Below are 12,657 nucleotides of genomic sequence, written 5' to 3' on the forward strand. Positions count from 1 at the left end.
CATGTATCGCTGTGCACAGCTGTTTGGCAGGTGTCTTGCTTGGTGAAGTAGAGGTGTATTTCTTGCCTTGCAACTCTTGATGCCAGAACAATCAAGGGTTCAAGTTACAAAAGCCTTTTGACATCCAGGTTGACAGATTTCTACCAGCACTGTGTTTCAGCTGTGTTGCCAGCTGAAAATGGCTTGCCGGCCAGAAGATACTTATTGGGTATAGAAGTGATTGTTTTATGGAGGCAAATTAGGCAGCCAAAGGAACCGAGCTGCCTGCCTGATACACTGGCAGAAGAGCCCATCTGGACTACCAAGTATTGCATGTTGCAGGCAGTGAAGTGCAAGTGGCAAAGCTTGGTGGCAGGAGCAGGAAGGAGTGCAGAGCCAAGATGGAACCTCCAGAGCTCTGTGGTTGTCTGCTGAGGACATCTAATATACCAACATGCCTCTGCTTTCCCTGCTTCATGTCTAATTACTTTGCAGGCTGGAGGACAGGACAGTAACTCGGTGCTGTGTCTCCTCCCTACAAGCTCTGCACCGGAAGCCGCCTGTGTATGCCGGAATGGGACAGCAGATTACTGATAGCAGAGAGGTGAGGAAAGGTGCAAACAACACAACAAAGCCCAAGAATCATCAGGCTCCCAGCTAATTTGCAGATCAGCCACTTGCATCTGGTCTGGTCTGCTCAGATGCGCTGTTTTGCGCTGAATTAGCAGGCCCACTTGCACAAAGCAGTTGTCAGTCTGGTCTCAGCAGCACTCAGGATGCCCACCTGAGTTGCCTTATTTTTTACGTCGTTTTTTAAAACAAATATCTCTGGTATCTGTTGACTCACTGCTGTCACTTACAACTCTGATGATACACGCAGACGGATACAGCAATCGCGGGGGCTTACATGGGGACTGGGGAGGAGAACCTGCTTTACCGGTTCCCGGTGCTGCTGCTGCTGCTCCTCCTGAGGTAAAGAGGCGGGAGAGGCAGGGACTGCGACAGCCAGCAGAGCTGGAAAGCCGCCAAGGAGAAAGGACTGAAATGCTCAAGCCAGTGGGATGGGTTTTGGTACAGATGCAATGAATACTACGGCCTGGCCTGCCAGTGGGAAAGGGCGGAGAAATGCACACCCAGCTCAGTAAGTAGTGACCGTCAGTGGCCGGTGTAAACGGGGCTGCGACACCGGCCGCTGATGCGCTGCTGCCGCCCCGTGCCCAAGTGTCGGTACCGCAGCTCGGGAGCGCCGCCCGCGCACCGGCGCCCCCGTGCTCCGCGTTGTCGCCCGCGGGCAGTGGCGATGGGGTAGCGCGCTGCCCGCGGCGCTCGCTGCCGCCCCGGAGCGCGGAGCCGCAGCCCGGCGTTGGCGGCCGGCCCTGGCCCGGCGGCGCGGCTGGCGGTCGGTCGCAGCGGCGGCGGCAGAGGGCCGGCGGCCGGCGTGAGGCGAGCGAGCCCCTGCGGCGGGGGCGGCGGCGCGGGAAGCGTCAGTCCGCCGCTGCGGCAGGCTCCCGGTCCGCTGGGGGCGAGCCGGGTCCGGGCGGCCCCGGAGGTGCCGAGGGCTGAGGGGAGGGAAGAGGGGAAGGAGGCGGACGAGCGCCAGGGCGTAGACGCCAAGCGCCTCTCCAGGTCGCCAGAGACCCCTGAGCCTCAGCCGGCCACGCTCGCCCCGTGCAGCGGCGGCAGCTCTCAAGTGCTCTTGATCTTCCTTATCACGGGTGCCGTCAGCACCGGTGCGGGGAACGAGCGGCGTCTCCAAAAGCCCCCGCGGAGGGAGAGGATTGGGCCAGGGGCGAGCCACGGTCATAGAGCTCGCTGCTGCTTCCCTCCCCCCCTCCCCCAGAGGCCGTGCTGGAGGCGTGGTTGCCCATCCCCCCCGGGATGCCGCGGGCTGCGCCGCCTCGGGCTGCCGGGGGTGGGCTCTGCCCGGCCTGCCCCCTGCGGCGCGGGTGCGGGAGGGGACAGGCGGCCACGGCCCGGCTGTGGGCCGGAGCTGGGGCGGCCAGGGAAAGGCGAAGGAGAAGGGAGCACAGGCTACCTGGCTGGCAGCTGCCTCCTGCTGCGGGCAAGAGAGATCCTGCCTCTCCAGTCCGCAGCAGGCCAGGCTGCCAACGTGTACAGCGGGGTCTGTGTGTGTGTGTCACCAGCAGCGTGGCATGGCCGTGTAGTGCATGAGCGAGCGAGGCTACATGTCTAGGAAGTTTCATCTTGTAAGAGCAGTGCTGTCTTGGGTCAAGGACAGCCAAGTGACCGGAGTTACAGAAGAGGAAGTGAGTAGAGGAGGAGACAAGAAGCATTTGAGCCGTCAAATTCTCCCAGCAGCACCGAGAGCAAGAGCTGTGGTGAGTCCCAGGCCTTCAGGGCCCTGTCACCCCTCTTGTGTGTCCTGGGGCCCTCCCTGCCCCTCTCGGCCCTTCTCTTTCCTGTGATGCTGTGATTCGTTTGCTTCCCAGTACCTCTTCTCTCTATTCTTCTGTGCTGCTCCCTCTTCCTTTCTGCCCCCCCTCTTGTTCTACCAATCCTTTTTCTTTTTGTCTCTGCTTTTGTCCTGCTCCCTCTCCTTTTTCATCCTCCGTCCTGCAGCCCACTGCTGTTTTTTCCTCTACATCTCTATGTCCTGACCTGTATCCATGTCTTTCCTGCCCCCTTCTCTGCCCCAGTTTCTCTGGCCTGTTTCCTAGCGTTCTTTTCCTCTCTGTGCCTATATGTGCCACTTTCTGTCCCAGCCTTCCTCCCTGTCCTTCCTTCCTTGTCTTTTTTGCTCTATCCCTTTGTCTTGCTCACCTGTTGCTGTTTTTTTCCATTCTGTATCTTACTGTCACTGTCCTGCCTGTTCATCTCCTTCTCTCTGACTCTTTGTGCTGCTTCCTGACCCTATAATTTATTCCTTCACCTCTCTGTCCCTGTTTTTTCCCTTGCTCCACCTCCCACCTCCCTGTCATTCTCTCTGTTCCTCTTTTGCTGTCCATCCCAGCATCCTGATCCCTGTCCCCCTCTCTTTTGCAGCATCCCATGTTCTGGCTCCCTGTCCATCACCTGTTTTCTATATCCCTCTGTCCTTCTTGTCTCTTCTTGTCTCTTTGGCCTCCTACCCATCACTATCTTTCCTTTCTTAGTCCATCTCTCTGCTTCAGTCCTGTCTTTCTGGCTCTAATGTTTTTTTCTCCATCTCTGCTCTACTACCCGTCCCTCTTCTCTTATTCTCTTTGCCCTCCATCCTCCCCCTAATTTTTAGCCTGAATATCACTGTACCACTGCCTGTCCCTTCGTTCCTCACTATATCCCCCTGCCCAGCTCACTGTCCCATTATTCCCCTCTGCCCTTCTCCCTGGCTTTTTTTTATATCCTCTAGTCCATCGTTGATTTTTCTATATCCACCTCTTTGTCCTGATGCTTTTCCAGGAGTGTTGTTGGCTGCATCTGGCTCAGGTTTGTGGGCATTGCCTTTGGCTTCATTCTGCTAGTGGCATGGGTGAAAAGGGACAGTTGGGCACTTGCTGGCTGTGGGCAGGAGCTGCCACAGCTGAAGCTGGAGATGCCAGAGAAAGGTAAAGCAGCTGAAGAATAAAATGAAGGGGATCTAGCCAGCAGCTGCCTCCAGCTGCAGACAGGATCCTGGCAGACTGCCAAGATCTCTGGGTGAGGAAGGATCTGTCTTGGTGTAGTCCTTAGCAGATCGGATCACCAACGTGCACAACAGGGCCTGTATGTGTAACCACAGCACAGCACAGCCCCGTAGCATGCATGCGTGTGAGGCTGTGTATCTGGGAAGCCTCGTTCTAAGAGCTGGGAGAAACCAATGTATTCCCTTAGGTGAATGACAGTCAAGTGGCCAGAGCTACAGAGGAGGAAGGGAGGGGGAGAGACAGACAAAGACAGAAGTCTGAAGTGTCAGATTCACCCAGCAGCTCCAAGAGTGTAAGCTACAGTGAGTCCTGGACCCTCGGGGCTGTCACCCCTCTTCTGCATTCCGATCCCTCCCTTCCCCTGCTTCTCTTTCTCTCACTGATGTAATTTTTGCACTTGCCTGTACCTCTCCCTCCCTCATTCTCCAAGTCCCCCTCTTTCTCTGTCATTACCTCTCTCTTTTCTGTTTCTCTCTGTGCTTCAGTGCTGTACCCTGTCCCTCTTTTTTTCCGATCCTCTGTCTGTCCTGCAGCCCATGCCTATTTTTGTCTTTCTCCGTCTGTCTCTCTTCCTATCCCAATATTTTTAAATTCCTTCCCCTCGACCTTTTAGCCCTTCACAGTCCCTCCACCCCTGCCAATTCTTAGTGTCTGCCTCCATGTCCGTTTTTAAATCCCTCTCTGTCTCTGCCCCACATTCTAGATATGCTTCTTCTTTCTTACATTCTCTCATTCTAGGCCCCTGTCCCTGTGTTTTAATTTCTTCCCTCCCTGTCCCATAGCCCATTTTTGTCTTTATCGTTCTCTCTCTGTCTGGCTCCCTACTCTTTAATTCCTTTACCTCTTCCAATTTAGCTCATCAAAGTTTTTTTTGTATTTCTCAGTCTCTGTCTGTCCACCTCACTGTTCCCTTTTAAAATTCCTGCACCTCTGCCCCGTGGCCCATCAGTACTCTTTGTTTTTCTTATCTCTCTCAGTCAGGTTCCCTGTCTCTTCCTCCTCTCTGGCCTGTAGCTCATAGCTAATTGACTGCCTCCCCTGTCCCCCATGGCTTCCTTTCCATTTTTCAATCCCCCCTCTCTGCCCTGTAGCCGATTGCTGCTGTATGGAGTTTACATGGCAGGGTTTTGCTGGCTGGGCTAGGGAGGGACAGGGGCTGCAGGGGTGGCTTCTGTGAGGAGAACCAGGAGTTGCCCCCATGTTGGGCACAGCTAGTTCCGGGTTCAAGATAGATCTGCTGCTGGTTAAAGCTGAGCTTATCAGCAACACTGCTAGTGCCTCTGTGGTGATATTTAAGAAGGGCTAAAAAATGTTGCATGGGAGCTGTGATAGAGAAAATGTGAGTGTGAAACAGCCCTGCAGACACCAAAGTCAGTGCAGAAGGAGGGGGAGGAGGTGCTTCAGGAGGAGCAGAGATTCCCCGGTAGCCAGTGGTGAAGACCATGGTGACACAGCTTGTCCCTCTGCAGCCCATGGAGGTCTATGGTGGAGCAGACATGAACCTGCAGCCCATGGAGGACCCCATGCTGGAGCAGGTGAATGTGCTTGAAGGAAGCTGTGATCCCGTGGAGAGGAGCCCATGCTGGAGCACGTTTTCTGGCGGGACCTGTAGCCCAGTGGGAGGGACCCCATGATGGAGCAGAACAAGAGCATGAGGAAGGAGCAGCAGCAGAGACAATGCTGTCCCCCTCTGCTGCTCAGGGGGAGGAGGTGGAAAAGTCAGAAAAGAAAAGAAGTCCAGGAAAAAAAGAGAGGGGCAGGGGGAAGGTGTTTTTTAGATTTGTTTTTATTTCTCATCCTGATCAGGCTTTGATTGACAATAAATTAAATTATTTTCCCTATGTTGGGTCTGTTTTGCCTGTGACAGTAATTGGTTAGCAATGCCTTTCTCCTTATCATGACCCACAAGGGTTTTTTATTGTATTTTCTACCCTCCCCCCCCCCCCCCCCCCCCCCAGTCTTGTTGAGGAGGGGGGAGCACCAGAGGGGCTTGGTGGGCACCAGGCAGCCAGCAAAGATCAGCCCACATCTTCCCTTCTGTCAGACTCTTGATCCCTATTTTTTAATTCTTGCCTGTGCTTCTTGAACCCAGTCGCTTTTCAAATTTCCTTCCTATTCACCCAATATGCAGCCCTGTGTACCTATGTTTTAATTCTTGTCTATCGTTCTTGTACCCTGTGGCTTTCAAAAATGTCTTTCTCTGTCTCCCTCTATCCCATCTCCCTGGCTATACTACTTCTTCCCTCTCAGTCCTGTACCCTATCACTTTTTACATTTTCTTTCTACATCTCCCTCTTTTCTATCTCCCTGTCCCTATTTGTTAGTTCTTGCCTGTGTTTCTTGTGCCATGTCTCTTTTCAAATTTTTCTTTCTGTGCTTACCTCTATCCAGCTCCCGATTTCTGGGTTTTTTATTTCTTGCCGTGTTTCTTTTCCCCTATCAATTCAGATTTCCCCCCCCCTGTCTTTGTCTTCCCTCTGTCTCGCTGTTCTGCTGGTCCCTTCCACCTTTCTTTTCTGCTCTCTGTCTCTTATTTAACCCTCCATCTCAGTGTCCCTGTTTTTTCCTGCTCAGTCTCTCAGCCCTCCTCTCTCTACACCCATGTCCTGCTCCTTGTCCCTCTCTTGTTCACAGCATCCCGTTTTCCGGCTCCCTCTGTCCTTCCTCCTGCTTTTCCCTTTTATCCCCCTGTCCTGCTGCACTTGGACATTGAGTCTTGTGGCCAACTCACTGCCAGGATTTCTTACGTGCATTAATGAACAAACATTTCCTGCCTCCTCTGTGCCCCTGGATGCATTGCAGCCCCTGGTGCAGAGCTCCTGGCCGTGCCCCAGTGCAGGGGGGTGTGTGATGTGCTGTGGGGCTCTGGCAATGGCCCCTGTTCCCCTGGGACTCCAGCTGGGGCAGCCCCAGGTGCACCCAGTGAGGCTGAGGATGGGGCTGGCCCTGCTGTGTGAAGGGGCTCCAGCTGTAAAGGGGCTGCCTGGGCACCCCTGCCCAAGGGAGCTGGCAAAGGGGAACTGGCTGAGGAGGGAATCCAAGGGGGTCTTGCAGGCAGGTGCCTCCAGCAAGGAATCGCCAGGCCTTGCAGCCAGGAAGGATCCGGAGCGCATCACCAGCACACGGTGCCGGGAGCTCTGTGTCTCCATGGGCTGGAGGTGTGAGCTGCTGGGAAGCCTCATGGTGGAGGAGCGTTGAGGTGCCCGCCACCGAGACGGGGATAAAAGTGTCGGGGTGGTGAAGGTCTCCTGCTGGTGCCAGGAGCTGTGGTGAGTCTTGCCTTCTCTTGTGCACATCCAAGTCCATCTCTGCTGTCCTTCCCCACATCTCTGTGTGCCTCCCTATCTGCCTCTGATTCTGTCTCCCTCTTCGTGAGCCCAGCTACCTGTCTGCTCCCCAAAACTTGTGACTCTTCCAGCTCTGCCCTTTACCACCTAATCCATTAATTTTCTTCTGTTTCCTTCTCTGTCTACCTCTCCTGATTTTTCAGTGCTTTCCTGTGTTTCTTATACCCCATTGCATTTTAATTTCTCTTTCTGTTTCCCTCTCTCCTGTGCCTATTTTTTAACTATTTCCTGTGTGTCTTGTACCCTGTTGCTTTTAATTTTTTTTTATTATGGTTCTTCCTATCCATCTCCTTCTCCACGTTTTTTTAAATATTCCTGTGTTTCTTCTACCAAATCAGGGTTTAAATTTTCTTTCTACATTGTCTTCTATCTATCTCCTGGTCACTATGACATCTAGGCTATAGAAAAATTTTAAATGCAAAGGAACCCTGTTAATAGAAAGGATTCTAAAATGCTAGCCCCCTCTAAATACCTGTCTATGGAAGATACAAAAGCACTTTCAGAAGCTGCCCTTGCCCATCCTGATTTGGGGCTGATTCCCCTAAATAAAGACTTCTCACTGCGGGGCTGCGCAGAAGGAGTGGGAGCCACTGCCATGGCACATAAATACCCTGAACCTCCTAATTCTAGGTCTGCAACAGGCGAAACCATTTGGGTCTCCCTCGAAAGCCAAATCCCCTGGGATCTGTGCAACTGGAAAGCTTTTCATGCCAAAACCAAAAGCAAAACTCACCAGTTTTTATGGTGCCCCTATCAATGAATGTTTCTATGCATGTAGACCCTCCGTGTGCCTGTCTCCCTTCCCTCGCATGTGTGGGCCTTCCCCTGAATCACCTGCCCCACCCCCAGCATCTGTCCCTAAATTTGTTCCCCACCCCATGCCAGGTCTGTCGTGTCCCTCCTGTAACTCCCCCCCCCCCCCCCCGGGGCCTTCACCACCCAGTGTCACCTCCTGTCAGCCCCTGTGCCTGTGGTGGCTCTCTCAACAGCCCAGGGCCTATCACTGCCCGATGTCCTGTCACCACCTGGTGTCCCTTATGTCACCCCCAAGGCTGTCCCCACCAGCTGTCCCCTCCTGTCAGCAGCCAGCCAGGGCAAGACAGCCTGGGAAAGATGCCGAGAGCTTTGATAAGTGGCACTGGGCTGCCCGTGCTGCAGGGCCAGCACAGGGAGGGGACATCTCAGGTTGTTTGAGTGTCTCCTTGCACTTACAGGAAGTTCAGCCAATGAAGCCAGTGGCCATTTCTGTTTATTGCCACAAACCTACGTACATCCCAACTGCAGCACATCCACAATTGCTTGAACTCTGGAGAGGATGACTATTAAGTAAGGAACGAACCATCAGTATTAAGAAGTGCCTCAGGACAACATTTCGTGCTTTCTCCATCACGCCTGCTGCTGCTGCAACAGCCCAGCTGCGTGAAATCCTGCTGTGAATTACGAGCTCTGGCTCTGCTGAGTAATAGCCTATGGCTTGCAGACTGTCTGGCCCCCCTGACTATTGCTTGCAGTTCAGGTAAATATAATAGAAAGGGCTTGTTTAAGTCTGGCAGGGCTAACTAGGGAGCTTGGTAACCCTAACCCTGTAAGCCACGTTGTGTACCTTATTTTATATTAACAGGACCTCCTGCTTCCTGGACTTAAACATGTGAATCTTTCATACTCAAATTTGACATTTATGAATGTGTCACAACCCTAAAACTAACTGTAGAGAAACCTAAGCCCCCCAGCCTAGCTCATAACCCCGCCTACCCTGCCGTCCAAACCCTACCCCCCCCCCATACCTCCAAACCCTCCCCCCGGCTGTTGCTAACCCCCTACCCCCCACCATAGCTATCGATAACCCCCTATCCCTCCCCCACTATTGCTAAACCGCTACCGTAATCCCAGCCCTAACTTCACACACCCTAAACCCCCACCGTGCTGAGGTTTTGGCTCTTTTCCAGTTTTGATTCATTGCTGTTTATGAGCCTCTTGCTGCTTGTGTTTGTTTCTTCTGCTCTTTTTTTCTTTTTCTTTCCCTCGCTCTCTGGACTGCCTCCTGAGCTGGCACTGCTGGTGTGGCTTTGTGGCTGACTCTCAGAAGGGCTTTGACTACAGCTGCAGCTAATGATGGGACCGCTTCGGCTTCCCTCAGGCTGGTCAGCTGCAGCAGGTGCTGCTGTGTCCTCTTTCATTGTATCAATAGCCTTCTCTTTTGGTCCTTTAGGAGTTTTCCCTTGCAGCTGCTTCAGCTTTTGCCGATCCGTTACTCTCAATGTTGCCTTCCTTGTAGTCTGGTACAAGCAGAGCCTCATCAGTCTTGAGTTAGATCAGAAGAGAGCCGTGAGGAGCTGCTTACCTGATGCTTAGGCTTGACAACACTTCTAATGTTTTGTCCAGGCGTGTTCTTTTTCTCATTTTTTACATCTGGTGGTTCTTGTCTCAAAGGTGGTTTATCACCACCTGGCTGTTTCTCTTTTTTGCTCTTTACTTCTGGTACATGCTTCTCTTTATCTTTTCCTCAATTTTTATCTAGAGGTTTGCGTTCCTCCAATGTACGCTTTGAACCATGAGCAGCTTTGGGATCAGACCGCTTCCGCTCATGCGGAGGGGGGACTGTAGCTGCTCCTTCTGGCATCTCCAGTGCTTTTGTTGGATGGCTCTGCTTGTTTGTTGTCTTGGCTTGCCTTTCTATACTAACATAGATCCTCTGTTTTGAGAAGGGGAGTCTCTTCTTGCTAATTTACTCTTTTCATCATTACACTTGAAACTGGAATGATCTCTGTTGCTATCACAGAGAGACCTGTTGTCTTGGTTAGGAGTAAAGTCTTTAGCAGTGGACCCATGGCCAGGATCATGTTTCTCTGAAGATCTACGGTCTTTGGAAGACTGAGAAATATTTTGTCCATTTCCTTGTTCAGTTGCATGTTCCAAGTGGTCTTTTTCTTGCTGAACACTGCTCTTCTCAGAAGTGTCCTTGCCTGACAAAGAATGACCCCAGTCTTTGTTTTTTCCTTTTTCATTTGACATTGAACTCTTTGACCTTACTACATCATGCTGGAAGCTTTCATAACTTACTCTTTGGTAGTTTTCTGTGTTTCCCCCAAGGCTTCATCTCTTTTTCATTGTGTTTTACGGGGTTTGGTGGCTTAGCACTCACAGTCTTTATAATGCTAGCAGGTTTTCCTGCATCTGTGGGCACTTGGGTAGTTTTAATGTCTTCCTCTTCAGACTCAAAGTCATCTTCATTCCACTTTGACTTAGAGACCTGAATCATTATAATGATGTTTTCAGCAGGGGCTGTAATATCCTTGTTATAATCCTTCACGTTCTTAATAACACTTCCTTTTTTACCTGGCTTTCCTTCACTTTTTATAATGGGGCTTCCTCCAGTAGAACTAGTGTTAAGAGGAAAAAAGTGTGCAGTTGTAATGGGTGAGATACAAACTGCCATCTTTTGTAATGCTTCATGAAGCGGCTTTTGTTTAAATTCTTAAATTTTCAGTATTTTTTCCGAAGGTGTTCAATTAAGGGAACAGACAAGAGAAAGGATGAGTCCGCTAACTAAGATGATGAGTAATCAATTAATTTAGTATCTTGTGACTCTACGTTTAATCAATGAAGACACGAGATTCTTACCAGACTGGGGACTGTCTGATCTGGTATTTCCTTCATGTCCTACTTCTACCAATGATGGAGAAATTAGATATACATTCTTGTTTCAACATGTAAGCAAGCAATTGTGGAGAGGTAAACACAACTAAAGTTTTGGCCCCATCTCTGCTTGAGAGCATGAACAGAGAGTCCATTTCAGTGTCTTCTGCTGTAATGGGCTCTTGCTTTGCTTGCACCTTGTAACAACTTAGTATTGGGAAATCCTTTGTTCCCATCCCCTTTTCTTCTCTTCCGGTGTTTTTTATGTTTATTTCCATTGCCATCTCCCAGGGGATTTTGCACTTCCTTCTCTTTTGATTTTGTAGGATCTTTGATGCCATGACTCTCCCTTCCAGAAGGTTCTTCAAGGTAATTTCCAGCCCTATTACAATTTCCATGGCTCTGTCCACCAGGATAATCCTCTTTACATCCCTGTAAATTTTCTCATCTGGTTCCAGGTGGACCTAACCTATCTGGAGAAAAGTTCTTTCATTTTACTAAAAGTCAAGGTTGAACACCAACAGCATAGCCCTTGTGAAAAATTTCATACCATTCTCTATAGTTCCTTTCCCATTTTCTGTATCTTTCATTTTCAAATGGATCTCTGAAGTCTACACTTCTGCCATGGTAAGCTTTCATATTATATGGTGGAACTGTGTATCTGTTGAAACATTCCCATTCTCCTTCCCCTTAAGGTGTGGCCTGTTTAGTGGGAGAGTGGCCTCTAAATACTGGAGACCTTGACCATGCATGGTATCTTCTGTATGGGGGTGACCATGACCTTGAACAGGGATAGCCATGTGACCTGGACCTACAATGATAGTTACAACTCTTCCCTCTGCCTCTTCTAGGATATGGCAGCGGTTGCAGGTAGGAACAAGAGTGGGCATGACTAAATGATCGAGAGCAGCAGTGAAAGTGGGAAGAACCTGATCTTGACTTGGAGTGTTTATACAAACCTGTAGAGTGAGATGAAGCACTACAGGGAGACTTAAACCTTAAAAAAAAAAACCAAAACAAAACCAACCAAACACCAAAACACCAAAACACACAGCCAAAAAGCCAAACACAACACAAAGGAAATAAATGAGTTAATTCAAAACGGTCAGTCACACCACGTTTTTCTCTCCCAAATTTGTTTTTGGGTTTTTTTTCCTCTCCATATGCTTATGTCAAAGCTGCTTTCAGCTGCTGATACACTGCTACTGCAAATTGAGGAGCATGGTAACATGTAAATGTTTCTGCTTACAAGCTAAGACAGCTGCTGCTTTGTTAGTGTCAAAACGTACAGGAAGGGTAAGTCTATTTCCACTCACTTCTATTGCATGAACCACCGTAGCTATGGATGGATCTAAGGGGGCGTATACTGGCCTCTACTGGTATGTGAACGTTATTTGTCATAAAATAATAGCTTTGACTCTTCCAAAAATTTGCTCAATCACTATCAACCAAGTCATTAAAAATAGAACGTCAGAGGCTGTTTTCTATTGGGAAATCAATTTCTTCAGCCCTGTCCAGCCAGTAATCAAAAGGGTGGCTTTCCACCTTGTCCTGTGATTATATTTGATTTTGAGATGTACTTATGGTTTCCTCAAAGTGTTCATTTTTCAGAGTCCTCTTTACAATCACATACTGAAGTTTTATTGGAAATAATTTTACCGCAAGCACAGATCCCCCTTTGTTAAAGCCAACTCAAATTGAGCCATTTAAAAATTAATTACGACTTGTATTCTCCACAACTATCTATGCATACTTATTTAATTATAAACCAGCTGTTGTGGAAGTTATGTGCATGTTATGGCCTCGTTTAACAGGTTACAAGTAGTCATAGACTGGATTTCTGTGGAATATTTACGGTTCCCAGCCTGGTCTGCCAACTGCTGAGTGAATTCTACTGGCTGTCATTGGATGACCTGTTGGAGTAGGGAGAGCTAAAAAGAAAAAATCCCATTCAGTTCATCTGAAGGCAATTTTTAAAAAGAAATTCTAAAGTTACAGTCACTTACCAGTTGAGGGTATTGATCGTTCTTGGGGGCTCAGAAGACGGTAATGCCAGTTGTCTTACTACAGAA

General features: G+C 49.9%; 2 pseudogenes across 1 annotated transcript; both read right to left on the minus strand.

Annotated features, from left to right (window-relative positions):
- Nucleotides 1-3,378: 3,378 nt before the first annotated feature.
- Nucleotides 3,379-12,414, minus strand: LOC129734137 (E3 ubiquitin-protein ligase RBBP6-like; annotated as a pseudogene). Its single transcript, XR_008730054.1, has 3 exons — nucleotides 12,405-12,414; nucleotides 10,783-11,751; nucleotides 3,379-4,174 (listed from the first exon to the last, which is right to left on the minus strand). The product of XR_008730054.1 is annotated as an E3 ubiquitin-protein ligase RBBP6-like (transcript).
- On the minus strand, nucleotides 8,827-10,444 carry LOC114014228 (E3 ubiquitin-protein ligase RBBP6-like; annotated as a pseudogene).
- Nucleotides 12,415-12,657: the final 243 nt, after the last annotated feature.

Source organism: Falco cherrug, chromosome 1 (genome assembly GCF_023634085.1).
Source record: "Falco cherrug isolate bFalChe1 chromosome 1, bFalChe1.pri, whole genome shotgun sequence".
NCBI classification, from domain to species: Eukaryota; Metazoa; Chordata; class Aves; order Falconiformes; family Falconidae; genus Falco; species Falco cherrug.